Source organism: Carlito syrichta, unplaced genomic scaffold, assembly GCF_000164805.1.
Source record: "Carlito syrichta isolate Samal-C Ts95f unplaced genomic scaffold, Tarsius_syrichta-2.0.1 Scaffold304386, whole genome shotgun sequence".
In the NCBI taxonomy this organism is placed as follows: domain Eukaryota; kingdom Metazoa; phylum Chordata; class Mammalia; order Primates; family Tarsiidae; genus Carlito; species Carlito syrichta.
The window spans coordinates 113,984-128,993 of record NW_007248482.1 but is presented as its reverse complement, the minus strand read 5'-3'; the positions used below and the strand labels follow the sequence as shown (position 1 = coordinate 128,993).

Below are 15,010 nucleotides of genomic sequence, written 5' to 3'. Positions count from 1 at the left end.
TCCCCTCTTCATAGCCAATCACAGGCCAAAGCTGTAGCAAATTCATCTACAGTGTCTCTCCCATCTGTGCACTCCTTTGTATTCCTATCAGCCATCCTAGTTCAGAACTTTATAACATCACATGGAGATTTTCACAATAGTTTCCTAACTTATCTACGTCCAATTCTTCTCCATAATGCTATCTGTGGAAGATAGATTAATCTTTCAAAAATACAACCCAATTATGTTACTGCTTAACTCAAAAGTAGGTAAAGACTGTGTAATGCCCACCAAACTCACATGCTAATTACATTCAAGATCTTCTATGCCTTTCTAGGTCTTGCGGTTTTCTTCCCTTCCTCTTCTTGCATATCGTCTCTTCACTTACCAATGTTGTGTCCCAAACATATCATGTTCCTTTTCCTTCCATGACCACACCAATTTTATCCATCCCATCTCTTTACCTAGGCACCTGTCAAAATCAGTAAATACTTCCTGATCCCCAAGTCCTTGTCCCCAACATACCTACAAGAAAATTGATATGATTTCTTTTTCTTTTGAATTCACAAAACATTTTATTTATACATCTCTGATGACACTACTATATGCTTTCTTATATCCAAGTCAGGTATATACTAGTCTTATCTCTCTCAGGTAGGTCTATAAGCAACTTGAAGGCTGAAATGCAGACTTACTCATCATTGTATTCCTCCATAGCACCAAAACACTAAATTGCATATGGCAGAAAGGCCATAAATATTCATTGAGTTTAAGGGAACTAAAGCTTTTACAAATAGCCAAAAAAGCTCAGGTTCCATGTAAGAAGAATGGGGCTCAAGCCAACTGAATGTTGGCATCTGTGATGATTGGTGTCCTCAAAATTTCCACCTAAAGCTGATGACAGAATCAAGCTCTGCTACAGTCAATGAATAATTTATCTGTGCACAAAACATTCTGTTAATGGAAATCTTTTTATGGCTCAAGATCTAAAATATAGTTACTGCCCTATAGTTATTAAATGTTTGCTTTAATCATTAGTACACAAGGTAATGACAAATGATAATTACAGGATCATTATATACTCCTAAACTGACCTAATCAAGAGCATCTCTTCTGAAATTCAAAATCTCCTCAGTGGATGGGGACAGGGTAGATTATATTGGAACCAATCAACTCACTCCTTCCATCAAACTTAAGAATCTAGGGTCTTCTGTTGTTAGAAATACCATTAGTTGAAAGAGCAACTTTGAATTCAAATGGCTAGTACATTCTTTTTTTATTCTATTTCAAAGCTCAATTAAAAATTCCCCTGCTTCCCTGAACTAGACTGCCTCAATCAAAGAAATACATCACAGGAAAAGAGAAGCGCATGTGTTTGCGCATTCCCTAGATGGTCCAGCCTGCCAAAAAATATTCCTTTGCTGTGCTATTTCAGCAAGTCGTGAGATGGTGATGATCATGCTTCTCAAAAGGAAAAGATAGCTATTTTTCCCGTATGTTTTTATTTTAAGAATCTGGAAAGCACACTCTGGCTGCCGAGAGTACTCTGACAAGTACACATATTCCTGAAAAGGTGAGTGTGTGAGGACATTTTGGCAGGGTAAGGTTAATAAAACCTAAAACCATCCTAAGCTCTTGGGAAATAGTTAAGAAGCTGAAAGGACAGCAAAAAGAGGAAGAAGACTCAAATCTTCCAGTCAGTTCCTGTTTCCAACTATAAACACTCATGGAAAAAGAAAAACAAAGTAGTATAAAATAAATACTTTTTATCTATATTTATCTAAAACTCAACTGGTACACACAGTCAAATTCATTAGGCTAGTACCCAAACCAGTTTCTCTCTTTACTTCCCCTTTTCTATTAAAAGTCATATTCAAACTCCAGAGCTCAAAGTCTGGAGTCATCACTGACAGCTTCCTCTCACTCTCCACCCCCAGAGCACATACACACACACACACACACACACACACACACACACACACACACACACACACACATCCCTCCTATACCCCATCAGGCAGTTCTAGGCTGGCTTCCTGCACTTTCTCTCTTATTGCCTGTGGCCCTGTCAACCTTTACTGCTACTACTCCACCTCAGTCCCTCATATCTGTCTAATCTCCCACAGCACACAGTCAGATCAGAAGGTGCTCTGGGTGCACCTGGCAGCATTACAAAGGACAGGTCTATGCACAGTTCCCTTGTGTACAGGACATTCCCAGAAGTGTTGAGAGGCTTTAAGAAGACAAATTGAGCTGAATGCAGCCACAAGGGCACCATGATGCAAAATCTCAGAACTGAGAAACTGAAGGGGAGACGGGAGGAAGTTAAATCAGAAAGAACTCCCTGAACCTGGGATCCTAGTGTTCACTGAAGTTTTCTATGCTGTGCCTTCATCTGTGATGTAAGTGTGGGAGGAGACGTAAAGGGCACAACATGAAGTGATAGCTCTTGTGTGAATTAATGGAAGTGCTTCCTAAGTGGCTTCTGCGCTCGAAACGACTGCTGCACCCATTCACCCCACCCTCACCTCCACCATCCCCTAACCCCATGCCATCCAACACATCCTACCAAGATCTATCTTCCTAAAGTGCAGCTCTGATTGCAGCACGCTTCTACTTGAAAATTTTCAGGGGGTTCCCACACTGGCCAAGTTGAAAACATACATACCCCTTAGTCCGGTCAGAGTTGAGTTCTGCCTTCATGAGACATTTCTACCTACATCTTCCACAAACCCTTTTTATTCAGAGGTCACATTTTATTTAACCTCATGAAATCTTTTCAGAGCACAATTATTTTTGTTGCCATGTTCAAGACAAAGGGAATAAAAAACCTGATCAGAGAACTATAATGGTTTTAATTTTGTTTTGTTGTATGGGAAAAGGGATTATTACGATTTTACTTTAAGAGCAATTTTTTGGCATTAAAAAAGATAACCAAAAATTCATAAGTTTCTTTTTATGAGTCTGCTCTAGGTGTTTCATAAGTATCAGACTTGCTGATTCATCTCACTAATACAATTAAAATTAAATCTGGTTTCAGGTCTCAATATTCAGTCCCCAATATGAATTTTTAAAGAAAACTCACAATCACATATTTTTGTTAAATTCAACAAATATTTATTGAACACCTACTATTTTTTTCAGTCATCGTTTTGAAAACTGAAGAAGACAGCAACAAAATAAAGACCTGCTCTTTGCCCTCAAGCAGCTTGTGGTACAGATGTGACTTAAAAACTTCACATAAATTACTTTACTGTACATGCAAGTACAAAAACAGATCAAAAAGTAACATGAGAGTATTAAGTGTTAAGGGGATGCCAAGAGCAAGTGAGTTCAAACATGAAGACAAGTAATACTAAAATAAAAGAATTAACCAGACTCTGACATCACTGAAGTACATTAACCAATATTGCAAATAATAGATGAAGTACCAAATGCAATTAAGAAAGCTAATTTTTTTTTTTGGCAACTCACGGATGAGATGTCAATTTGTTATCAGGTTCGAACATAAAATAAAGATCTCTAGTGAGAGATTTCATCCAATAGCCAACTTAGGGATTTACAGTGAAAACTGTAACTGCGAAGGGAATCAGAATTCCAGAGACTGTTTTTCATCTATACGGATGATGCTTAGAGATTATGAGATTCTCAGATCAGGGAGGTGATTGGATAAATTTAATAGTTAGTATCAGCAGGTTACAGAAGAAGGTTATACTTGTCACGGGTCTGGAAAATCCCCAGTCTTACATCACAGCATTTTCTCCCTCGGACTACCTTAAGACTTTCTAAAATTTTGAGATCTGACTCTTCCCTCAAATTTCAACATGGCTTGTATTTCCTTATGTGAATCATAATAAACAGAATATAATGACCATTTGAATACTACCAGTCAACGAGACCAGGACCTGGCAGCAAGTGTGACATGCTATCCAAAGTCAGGAAACCAGAGTTGGATTCTGGCTCTCTGACTCACAAGTGCTGTGACTTTGAGCAAATCACTCAACTGTAACCACTCTCCATTTCCTCATACACAAAATAAAGTGTGAGTAATATCTGCATTAACAGTTATTGCCTCAAATGAGATAACGCACATAGAAGTCATTTGTAGACAGAGAATAAAACATTACACAAACGTTAATTCACACCATCATAGAAACAAGGCGTTTGATCACTAAGTTCCATTGTGTAGGTTTTGCACAGCAAGTGAAAAATGAGATGTTCCCCCACACAGCCATCCTGCACTTCAAGTTGATGTAAGGAAATGAGAAGAAAGATAGACAGACGGGAACACTATGCAATGATATGAAGCTGCCATCAGTCAGGGTTTCAGATGGCTACAGAATGTTCATGGAACAAAATGTGCTTTGCTCATACTACTGGTTTTATTAATGTTTACTGACTGAATGATGAATAAATGAGTGATATATTTCTGAAAGTTATGAATAAATGAAGGTACAACCAGGTGAAATGCTTGAAAAACAAAACAGAAAGCATAAAATTGTAGAAGAATGTGAGAAAATAATTTGGGAAAAATGAATCCATGCAGCCCAAAAAGCCAGTAGTAGTGGGCTCTTCTCACAGGGGCCATGATGGGAAAAGAAAGGCAGGCTTTAGAAGGACAGCACAAAATTCTGAAGCATTTATGAGTCCAAGGTGTCACATCAGTTTGTCAACACTCAAACATAAATACTGATTCCCTCATCAGTTACCTTAAAACACAAAGGACCCAAACAGAAGAAGTGTATGCATCTGAAAAGCTATAAAAATGACCTTATGTAAAAGGAAACATTTTGAAGCCTGCAATACACTGAAGACCTTCTAAGATCTATTATCTGTGATAGCAGGAGAAGTTACAGTAAACCCATAGATAACAGCAGATCTAATTTGCAACCTTATCAAACGTATCCAAATGGAATAAAGTGTGTTCCTCCCTTTTATTTCTTATTTTCCCAACTGGTATAAGTAATAACAAGAAAAATAAACATAAAAAGGCATACCAGAAGAGAAAGGAGAGATGACTAGATGAACAATGGGCCTGGGGAAATCACAAAATATAAAAATTTCCTCAGAAAGTAGAATTGTGTATTAATTTAAAGCACAATTTCAGAAAGTTCTGATTCCAAAAATTACTAACTGTAAGTAATAACTGTGTAATTCTCAGCAAATTAATTACTGCTCTGATATCCTCAAATAAATATGGAATTCTTAATTCTTACTTTTTAAAAAGCTTAGGCACCTACAGCACAGAACTTGGCTTACAAAATGAGCCCAATGAATGTTAATAATTTTCATCTTCTTTCCTAAGAGGACATCTCACTTACATAATTCCTAAATAATTACATTCAATGTAATGAGAGAAAATAAATCTGAGCACCCACGTGGTTAAAGCCCCAGATTCCAGCAAATATCACCTTAAAACAAATAATGCCAAGACCAGTCAATAGCGTTTGCTACTTCAAGAAAAATGGCAGGACATGCAAAGGAATATTATTATAAAAACAAAATAACTTGTGTTTACATCTTTTTAAAGTATTGTAAAAGGAAGATCATTCTGCTTTCTATTTGCTACCAATTTGCAGTAGGGGAAGTTGGGCAAAACTTTAAAATGTATTATTTGAAAAAAAAAATCTTCACTTGTGCTAATGCATATGGCCAGGTTCACTGATAAAGTCAACAAGAAATTGTTGATTATGTCTTCCACATACATCATGAAAAAAGCTTATCAATTCCATATGAAATGCTTCCTTACCAAAATTTGGTTTAGTTGAGAAAATGAAACCATGTCAATCAGTTAAGGTCATGTTGAAGGCTAAAGAATCAGTCATGTGGATAATGAAATATAATTCTTGTTCAATTTAAACAGATTGCAATGACTATTACCACTATTAATCACCATCATCATAATCACTACTAGTTACTGAACTCCTATTACTTGCCAGGTGTTTAATCCTCATAGAGCCTTATGAACTAAGAAACATTATTATTTAAGGCAAAACAACAGTTGTTCTAAAGCACAGTGTCCCAAGTGAGTTGACTCAGCCAGAGGAGTCCAGAACTCAAGTTGCAATAAGCAAAAAGGCCTTCTGCATTTGATGCCCAGGCTATGCCCACTCTCAGAAGGCACTTATAAAACAGTCTCTTGAACATAATTGCAATTAGGTACCACCTGTTGAAATTTAACTTTAATACTGAGGGGCACTTTGGGAATAACTGTAAAAGCCAAGCATGCGAGTACATGAGAAATAAAATGTGACGAAGAAATTTAAGTTAGTGCTTCAGAGTATTAATTTTCGTCTTCTAGCATGTATTATAGCTAGTGAAGAAATTAAGGCCTTGCTTTTGAAACTTTTGGACATGTTTCTTCCTGATGGGTTTTCATCTAGAAGCCGTAAGTCCCTTTAAGTATCCAAAAATTTTTCCAAATAACACCATGTGCCAATAACAATGAACATTGTTAGCGACAAATGAATACTAGATTGTGAAGCTCACAGACAAGACGAAAAGATTCTCTAGAGTTTCCACACGATATTTCTACATTCACTGGATGCTCAAAAGCCACACTAGCAAATCAAGCTCCAAGGCGGCTGCCTCAAGGGAGGTTACTATAGACAAAGCTAAGGGTAGTTATTGACACTGTATGAACTACACAACAGTATCACTGAAAAACCATCTGCCATCATCATGTCTTAAGATGCACACTGGTAAAGCAGACAATATCAGTTGGTTTGGTTTGGAAGTTGACTCCCCAAATGATTAGACAATTTCCTCTCTTATTCATTGTCGTTCATTGGGTTTCAAAATAGCTTTAGTGTATTTGGAGGAAAATTGAGTAACATGCAGCATACTTTTAGAATCATAGACAAAATTTAGAATTTCAAAAACTAAAATCTTGTAACCTAAATTAGGAATACAATTTTTTCCCTCAAATTTTCTGTTACCGTGTAAAGGGTTAATTAAAGCATGAGTTTGCTTGGATTGAAAAAAAAAAATTACCAAGCCCTAACATCAGTATCATTGAGGTTTCTGGTGCCAAAAATCTGTTTGACAGAGCAGGCTTTACTATACTGACATTTTAACAGTAGCCAAAGTCCTGTTCCCACTAAATTCTATCTTGGCAGCACCAATAATTTGCTAAAAGCCTAAACTCCTCCTCATAATGAGTTCTCTACCTCAGAAGCTTTTTACAGCAACACAGTGCAACAAGGAGGTTGAATCGAGAAAGTCCTTACTTAAGATTTCTATTCTTATCACGGAAATAAAGATTTCTGTAAGACAGGAATGCTTTAAAATAAAGAGAGATGCTAGTTTACTCAAAATGTTCATTATATCCTAGATTTGAATCTGATAAAATGTAATAAAACACATAAAAATCTTACCCAAAGTAAAATCTGATATTTTCACATTACCTCAAGATTACAACAAGCACATCATCATTAACATAGTAAATAAAAGATTCTGGTTTCAAACTATAAATGACAACATTTTCCAACCTTTATCTAAAATCAGGATACTTCCAAAAATGCAGTAAAGATTTATACATATTTTAATTTAGATAACATCCCAGGCATCTGTCACAAGTTTCAGGGGCTTCAAATCATTCCTGCCAAAATTTCACATAAAGCTTAGTTAATATTGTACTTGAGAAATCTTTCCAATAACTTTGAAATTAAACCACACAAAAAGAAGTTGGCTCAACTTACCTAGTGGCTGAATGTTAAAGAGTTGGTAAAAGAGTGTTCCAACTAAATCAATTTGCTTAATTTTTCAAGTAGATCTGATTACCATGGTCTTTTAAAAAATTCAAAGACTCCACCTAATGAGGAAAAACAAAAAACAAAGAATTACATTTAAATGGGAACATCATTATATGATCTATACCTTAATAACACAAAAATCAAATCAAGACTATTGTGGTATTATGATATCTTTTCCTAAGCTGCTGTGCTATGTAAAACTAGAAAACAACAAAAACATCTAGCAACTAAATTAAATTTTCCAGTTTAGAATAAAATGAATGTTCAAGCATACAGAAAACAATAGAATGATACAGCAAAGTGTGAGCATAGAAAAGTTTATTTTCAGTGCTGACTGGCATACGGAAATGATACCTATGTAATATCAGTTAGGATATTAAAATGAGAGATGAGAAAAAGATGCAAATAATTGCTTTGGAATTATACTCATTGATTCTCCTAACTTACTGAAGCAATGAAAATTTGTAGGTGGCAGTTCTTGAAAGCCATTAAGCCTTAGCTACAAACAATCTCTCCTGAGAAATAGAAACTAACACTTAGATTACTTAAATATAATAATGGTCAAGAAGCCTTGAGGAGAAGTCACTAGCATAAATTTCCAAATCATTCTTAGAATGTTACTCCTTTCACAGAAAGTGTTTATTAAAGACCCATAAACAGATTATGATTTCTAATTAATATCACTTTATTCTATTCATTTTACCAGTAGAAGCACCTTTTCTGAAGTTCAAACATTAAATTACTATCTCAACTCCAAGAGAAGGTTTGAGAGAAAGCAAGTAATATCTCAACTGGAGAGAGTCTAAAATAAAAGTTGGGATTTGAACACAAGAGTGAGATGGAAAATTGGACAGCTTTTTAGCTACTCCCAAATCAGGTCTTCCCAGGGTAGATTTAGTATGTTCAAACATACTAACATATTAAAAAGTCTCAGAACATCAAACACAACTATATTCAAGTAATAGTTCAAAAACATATTTCAAAGCCATAAATACATGATTTTTTAATTATACAATTTGAAATTAGCCACCTACTGCCACTTCCCTAATCCCACTATGTACATTAGTAAAATCAATTAATAGTTAATCTCACTATTTAAAAAAAGGTTGAAATGGATTTGCTATCTGCTAGTGTTAGAAAGTAATTGCTCAAAAAAAAAAAAGAGAACAAAACAAAACTAAAAATGTGCTAACAATGGAGGAGAAAATAGCAACAATGACACATACTAAGTAGAAACCCACAGTAGTCATGGGAAATGTGTTTTCACTTCCAAGAAAACCTACATCTAGATTCTAGTTGCACTGCTATTCAAGAAACAGTTATCTAGGAAACTTATTTGGATATGGTCTTAAAAGACTTCTTCATTAACAGAGACAAATATTCTTTATTCTATGGTTCTTGCCGTAAGTATGACAAGACAAATGTCAAATGGTTTGATTATTTTAAATTTTACTGTATCAACAAATTAAATCATCTAAATGATGAACTGCAAAGCAGATCAACGCACACATTTTCACATTTAAATATCTAGAGCTGTGAAACTATTTGTGCACCTTTCCTGGCATTTTATGGAAAAATTACAAAGGCTCTGTAAAATTATGTTTGGTAGCTAGCTTTGTAATATCATCTCTGAATACTGGTTTTGCACAGAAGCTAACACAAACAACTCTTCCTTCAGTTAGTCACTTTCTAAGAAAGAGGTAGAGCGCCTGCCCTCAGGATGCTGAACAAACCAAGATTCCTTAAAATCCCTTCATTGATTTTTCAATGTACAATGTGAAAACAACATATACAAAAGTCTAAACCAATCATCCCTTTTTTAGTCCTTGTTGGTTTCTTAAGTAGTTTTCTAAAATTATGCAATTCTTGCCTTATAAGAGGTCCTACATTTCCTGAAGATAGCCAGTCCTTAAGTCAATATTTAAAAGTTTTTCTCTTATATAGCAGCAAGTACACTCTTGTTTCTGTCTAACTATTGTTGCCTGAGTGGCACTGATTTCAAATTATTCAGGAATTTTTCGGTGTTTACAGAGTGCCTTAAAGCACTGATAAGGGCATCTCATATCAAAGTTCAAAATAGTCATCCATACGGAGGACTCAGTTAAATGACTGCTATGGATTAGCAAAGAAGATACAGATCTGTTGCCTGTATAACAGGCAAGCCTCAAGTGTAGAAAGTGTAAGACATTTCTTTAAAAATGATCATTTCCTTAAAAATGAACAACAGCATCCAATAAAATGAAAATGAACCTACAATGGGAGGTCTAAGTACTACACAGTAGTGAAACACTTCAAATAATTTTATAGGTTGATGAAAGCAGTTGAGTATAAACTTCCTGACGTTTACTTTGTTTTTGTTGCTTACCTCATTCACTGGGGTTGTGAGGGACTATACTGGGGATGTGAGAGGGGGAGGACTCAGTCAGTGGTTTATGGCTCCATCAGAAAATCTACATCAGAACTTTGTATTTCATTCAGCTATATGTTACATGGGCTAAACAATGGAGTAATTTATCATGAGCTAATATTTGATCGTGGTTGTCACCAATTGGTCTGTTTCAGTTACTTGTATATAATAAATCAGATGTACATACAATGCTGGGCTTGAGTAACTTTCTCTGCCAGAATGGCTTATCCAAGGTAGTACACAGGAATCATGCTCCCTGAGTTTGCCAGGACACTCCCTGGGAGCAGCTGAGTTGACCATGCTGTTGCAACACCCAACACAGTAAATGAGTTTTAGGAGCCCTTTACAGTAAGTCGCAAACAGCACTCTGCAGTAAGGTTGAGTCATAATGTCTCTACAGGCCTGGACTAACTTGTAGTGGTCACTCTCTTTTCATTGACAATGAAACTAAGACCCAGAAGGTCACAGTCATTTGCTCAAGGTCATGCAACTAGAAGCAGTTGTCCAGATTGCTATTCCACTATGTTCTCATCATAGAGCCACTATGCCTACCTCAGGCAAAAAATTCTATCATATTTAGCAGTATTTTATGGAGAAAGAAGTTGCATATCAGTTTAGGATGAGAAGGAAAGGGAAGCAGTAATGATTAAAGAGTGAGAAAGAACAGACCCCAGATACCATAGGCTTCACAGCACCCTCTTCATCATGGTCACAATCAACTTGCCTCTTAACAAAAACTAGTGAAAAGTGGCCAATGAAAATAAGGAAATCAAGAACACTTTGAGATTGCTACACACCCAAGACAACTCAGCATATTTTGGCAGGGTTTCAAAGCAACATTTGAAAAACTTTACCCTGATGGCTTATTAGTATAGCTGCCTTATTTAGTTATTCATATTACTTTTCCTTATAAGCACATAACATTCAAGACATATTTTAACCAGAAAAGCACACTTAATCCCATCACCTAAAAACAATTATTTTCATTTTTAAAAATTCTGGGCCAGACTCGGTGGCTGCCTGTAACCCCAGCACTTTGGGAGGCCGAGGTGAGTGGATTGCCTCAGCCCGCGGGTTCGAGACCCACCCAGGCAACTTGGCGAGACCTTGTTTCTACAATAAATTAAAAAATTAGCTGGGCATGGCAGTGCATGCCTGTAGTTCCAGCTACTTGGAAAGCTGAAGCAGAAGGATCGCCGGAGCCAAGCAGGTTGAGGCTGCAGTGGCCAGGAGCATGCCACTGCATTCCAGTCTGGGTGACAGAGTGAGACTCCAATTCAAAAAAAAAAAAAAAATTCGAATCTAGTACTTCTCCCCATGTATGCATATTTTCATATAAATGTCCTCATATTACAAATATAACTGTTTATTCTGTTTTTTATTTAATATTTCATAAGCACATTCTTGATTTCCATGAAATTCAAAGTTCTCATTTTTACTAGCCACATAATATTCCATAAAGCTAGCATACAGTTATTTCCTTCATCATTCCTATATGTGGTAACAGTTTAAATGTTCTCATTTATTTTCAACACTAGAAATACTACTTTTTATTTGAATACTATTAGAAATAGGATTATTAAGTCAAAGTGCTGAAATATTTTTATGATGGATTTCGTGTTTATAGCCTCATTGACATCGAGATTGAAATGACCTACAGAATCACCAGCAGTTGTGCATTCCATCTTCAACAAACTTCCTCACCATTGTATGTAATTTTTAAAAAATTGGAGGCTTATTTAATGTAATATGGTACTTGAGGGTTTCATTTTTTTATTTTAATAGTAACTATAATTATTCTCCCCTTTAAAAACATTTTTATTAGGCTGAGTGCAGTGACTCATGCCTGTAATCCCAGCACTTTGGGAGGCCAAGGTGGGAGATCTGCTTAAGGTCAGGAGTTTGAGATCAGTTTCAGCAACAAAGCAAGACTTCATCTACAAAAATTTTTTAAAACAATTTAAAAAAATTCTTATGGTCTTTCACTTTTAATTTGAAGCATGTCTACTCATAAAATTTGACTACCTTTCAGTTCTAGCTTTCTTTATGAATGTAAATGGCCCTTTATGTAATGTATATAGTCACTCTGTTATAAATTTTTTCTGTACACTTATTTTAAAATATTTAACGATTTAATGTATCTGGCATATATTTGGATCCATAGCATGAGGTACATATTCAAATATTTCTGACAAATTCCAAGCTATCAACAATACTATTGGCTAAGCTATCCTTCCTTACACAGCTTTCTATAAGTTTGCTATGTTATATTGTATGTGGATATTATATTATAATGGGTCCACTTCTGGGTTCATTTTGTTACATTGATCCACATATTTAAAATGGGACTTTTGTTCACACTGCCAGTGTAATGTGACTGACATTAAACAATGAGTTTTCATGTGCGTTATCACATGAACTTGGTGTGCATGTGTTAGGCAGTTTTAATTACTGTTGCTTCATACAATGTTTGCATCCATGGTAGGGCTAGGTTCTACTCCTTATTCTCTTTTTTCAAATATTTCTTAGTATTTCCTTATCTGCACATATAAACTTGAGAAATTCTCGCCCATTTTTTCCACATTATATTATTTAATTAAGTATATTATCTGCCCTACATATTCAGCCCCCACTCAAAAAAATTCCCATTAGAATCTGATTAAAATTGCATTCAATCAAATATATATATATATAAGCACCTTGTCGATATTTTGTTTCCCATGAATAAAAAACACAGTGTGTTATAATGCATCTCTTAATTTATGACATTTTAACTTTTATAGTCAATAGACATTTACATTATACAAGTCTCCTGGTTCTCTGTCTTTCCCCATTTCCATTTCACTTGCTTAGAAATACTTTTCTTCATGTCCAGCAATTAAATTGTGTTAATCCCTCACACGCTTACCTGAATAACTTCCTTTACCTGTGGGAAAATGCTGTTTAATAGAAGTATTTTAAATCCTATCTTAAATAAAACATTAATTTCCTTGACAAAAACGAAATTAAACTATATGTAAACACCACCACTACCACAAAATATCCCATGTAAGCATTTTATTTACTTAGAATATTTACACAACAAAACCCTAAATTCCTTCAGCACATAGCTGAATGGCTTAGATTATGTAGTCCCCTCTTCTTTCCTCTCCAATATCTCTTATTTCTGTTATCAGTGAAATAGATTTGGATTCAAAGACAGAGAAAAACAAAGCAATGTAAATGACTTAAATTTATATTAAAATATTTGAAACTTAAATTTGACTGAAAAGAGCCTATATTTTATTGTGCATGTTAATTAAATCCATGCGTTATCTTCCTTGATGTAACGAAGTTGGGTACTCTCAAAGAATCTTATGTTTTATGTAACCGATGTGGTACATGAAGAATTCTGGACACTATTGTGAAAGGGATAAAAATGACAAATAGAAGAAATGAGAAAAAAAAAAAAACCTGAATATCTGTGTGAAGGTAGGTAAATGTGGACTGAAAGTGTTTCCATTCATACTTTGAAAGTCACACTATGCGTCGAGTTGCGTAAAAGCATGAGTGATGTGCTTCTCCACTTTCCTGAAGAAATGCATGGAAAATGTGGCAAATATTTAATCTAAGTCTTGTTTCCTGAAAGACTGCAAGATGCCCACAAATTTTCTTTCCCAGAGTTCAAAATAGCAAGCTGAGTGGGTGTAAGCACTTCAAGTGCCAAAAAAAAAAAAGGTAACTAAGGAAAAGGAAATCATACTTTCTGCTCCTTAGTATGAGGGTTTTTTTAAAGACCATTTACAGAGATATTATTGATTTGGATCTAGTGGTTGTCTTTAATCAGAATACAAATACAGTCTTAATGATTTAATACAAATCCCTAGTCACAATTAAACGCGATCCATTGTAAGTAAAGACTAAATTGACAGCGTTATAACATCACAGAGTGAGCAGTTCTCTGCTACAACCAGACACCTAAATCACAACAAGAAAATATTTGCAAAAAGGGAAAACTGAAATGTTCATGGGTCTCTACCGCCCCCAAAGAGAGGGACTCTTCCTCACCAGTACTTAACAGTACTTTAATGTGCATATGAGTCACCAGGGATGCTTGTTAAAATATAGGCTCATATTCTGTAGCTCTAGGTTCCCAGGTGATGAGTCTAATGGTCCACACTTTGAGAAGCAAGACTGTGGTCTATAACAATGGTTTACTAATTGTCAGACAACAGAAACAACAGTCAACCAATTAAGATTGTTTGCCAGGTACCTAACACTGGGTCTGTTGTTTAAGGAGATAATATAATACATACCATGAGCCCTGAGCTAACACATTTAAAAGTATGCTTTTAAAAAGCAGATGCTGAATGCTCAAATGTGTTACGGTAAAGATTCTAAGAATAATAGGAGTTGAGAGCAGGAGGAGTTCAGTAGGAGCTAGAGTAAAATGGTTTCATAGCGCAGGGGAAGGGGTGGATGTGGATACAGGAGGAGCAGGTCACCACTAAGGACAATTCTAGAAGGGAGAATCCCAACAAGAGAAAGAAAGCTACAGTGCACCTACTTTGTGGTTGTAGATATGATCACTGGAAGCTTTTAATCAGCATTCACTTTTAACCAGGCAAAGGGAAACTTAGGGCTTGTTTAAAATCTGTAGGTTTGGAAATTATAATACTATTCCAGGACAGTCAAGAATGGGTAGTTTTGCCTTAGTCTTATGCAAATTTTCTCCATTGGCAGCAGCAACAGTGTTATGAATGACATTTTAGGTTTAAGCCTGGGAGCACAGAATTACCATTTTTGTATATATTTATGTATATGTATGCCTTTGCTTAACATATGTCTTTAATGATGAACAATTTCTTTTTTTTTTTTTTTTTTTTTTTTT

The 15,010-nt window shown here is 35.4% G+C and overlaps 1 protein-coding gene across 1 annotated transcript in view; it reads right to left on the bottom strand.

Annotated features, from left to right (window-relative positions):
* The window catches only part of HIVEP2 (human immunodeficiency virus type I enhancer binding protein 2), an 84,232-nt gene extending 76,419 nt beyond the window's left edge, over positions 1-7,813 (bottom strand). The window contains exon 1 of the mRNA XM_008059827.1: positions 7,680-7,813. The gene's annotated coding sequence lies outside the window, so the exon portion shown is untranslated. The remainder of the gene's footprint in view (positions 1-7,679) is intronic.
* Between the last annotated feature and the right edge of the window lie 7,197 nt (positions 7,814-15,010).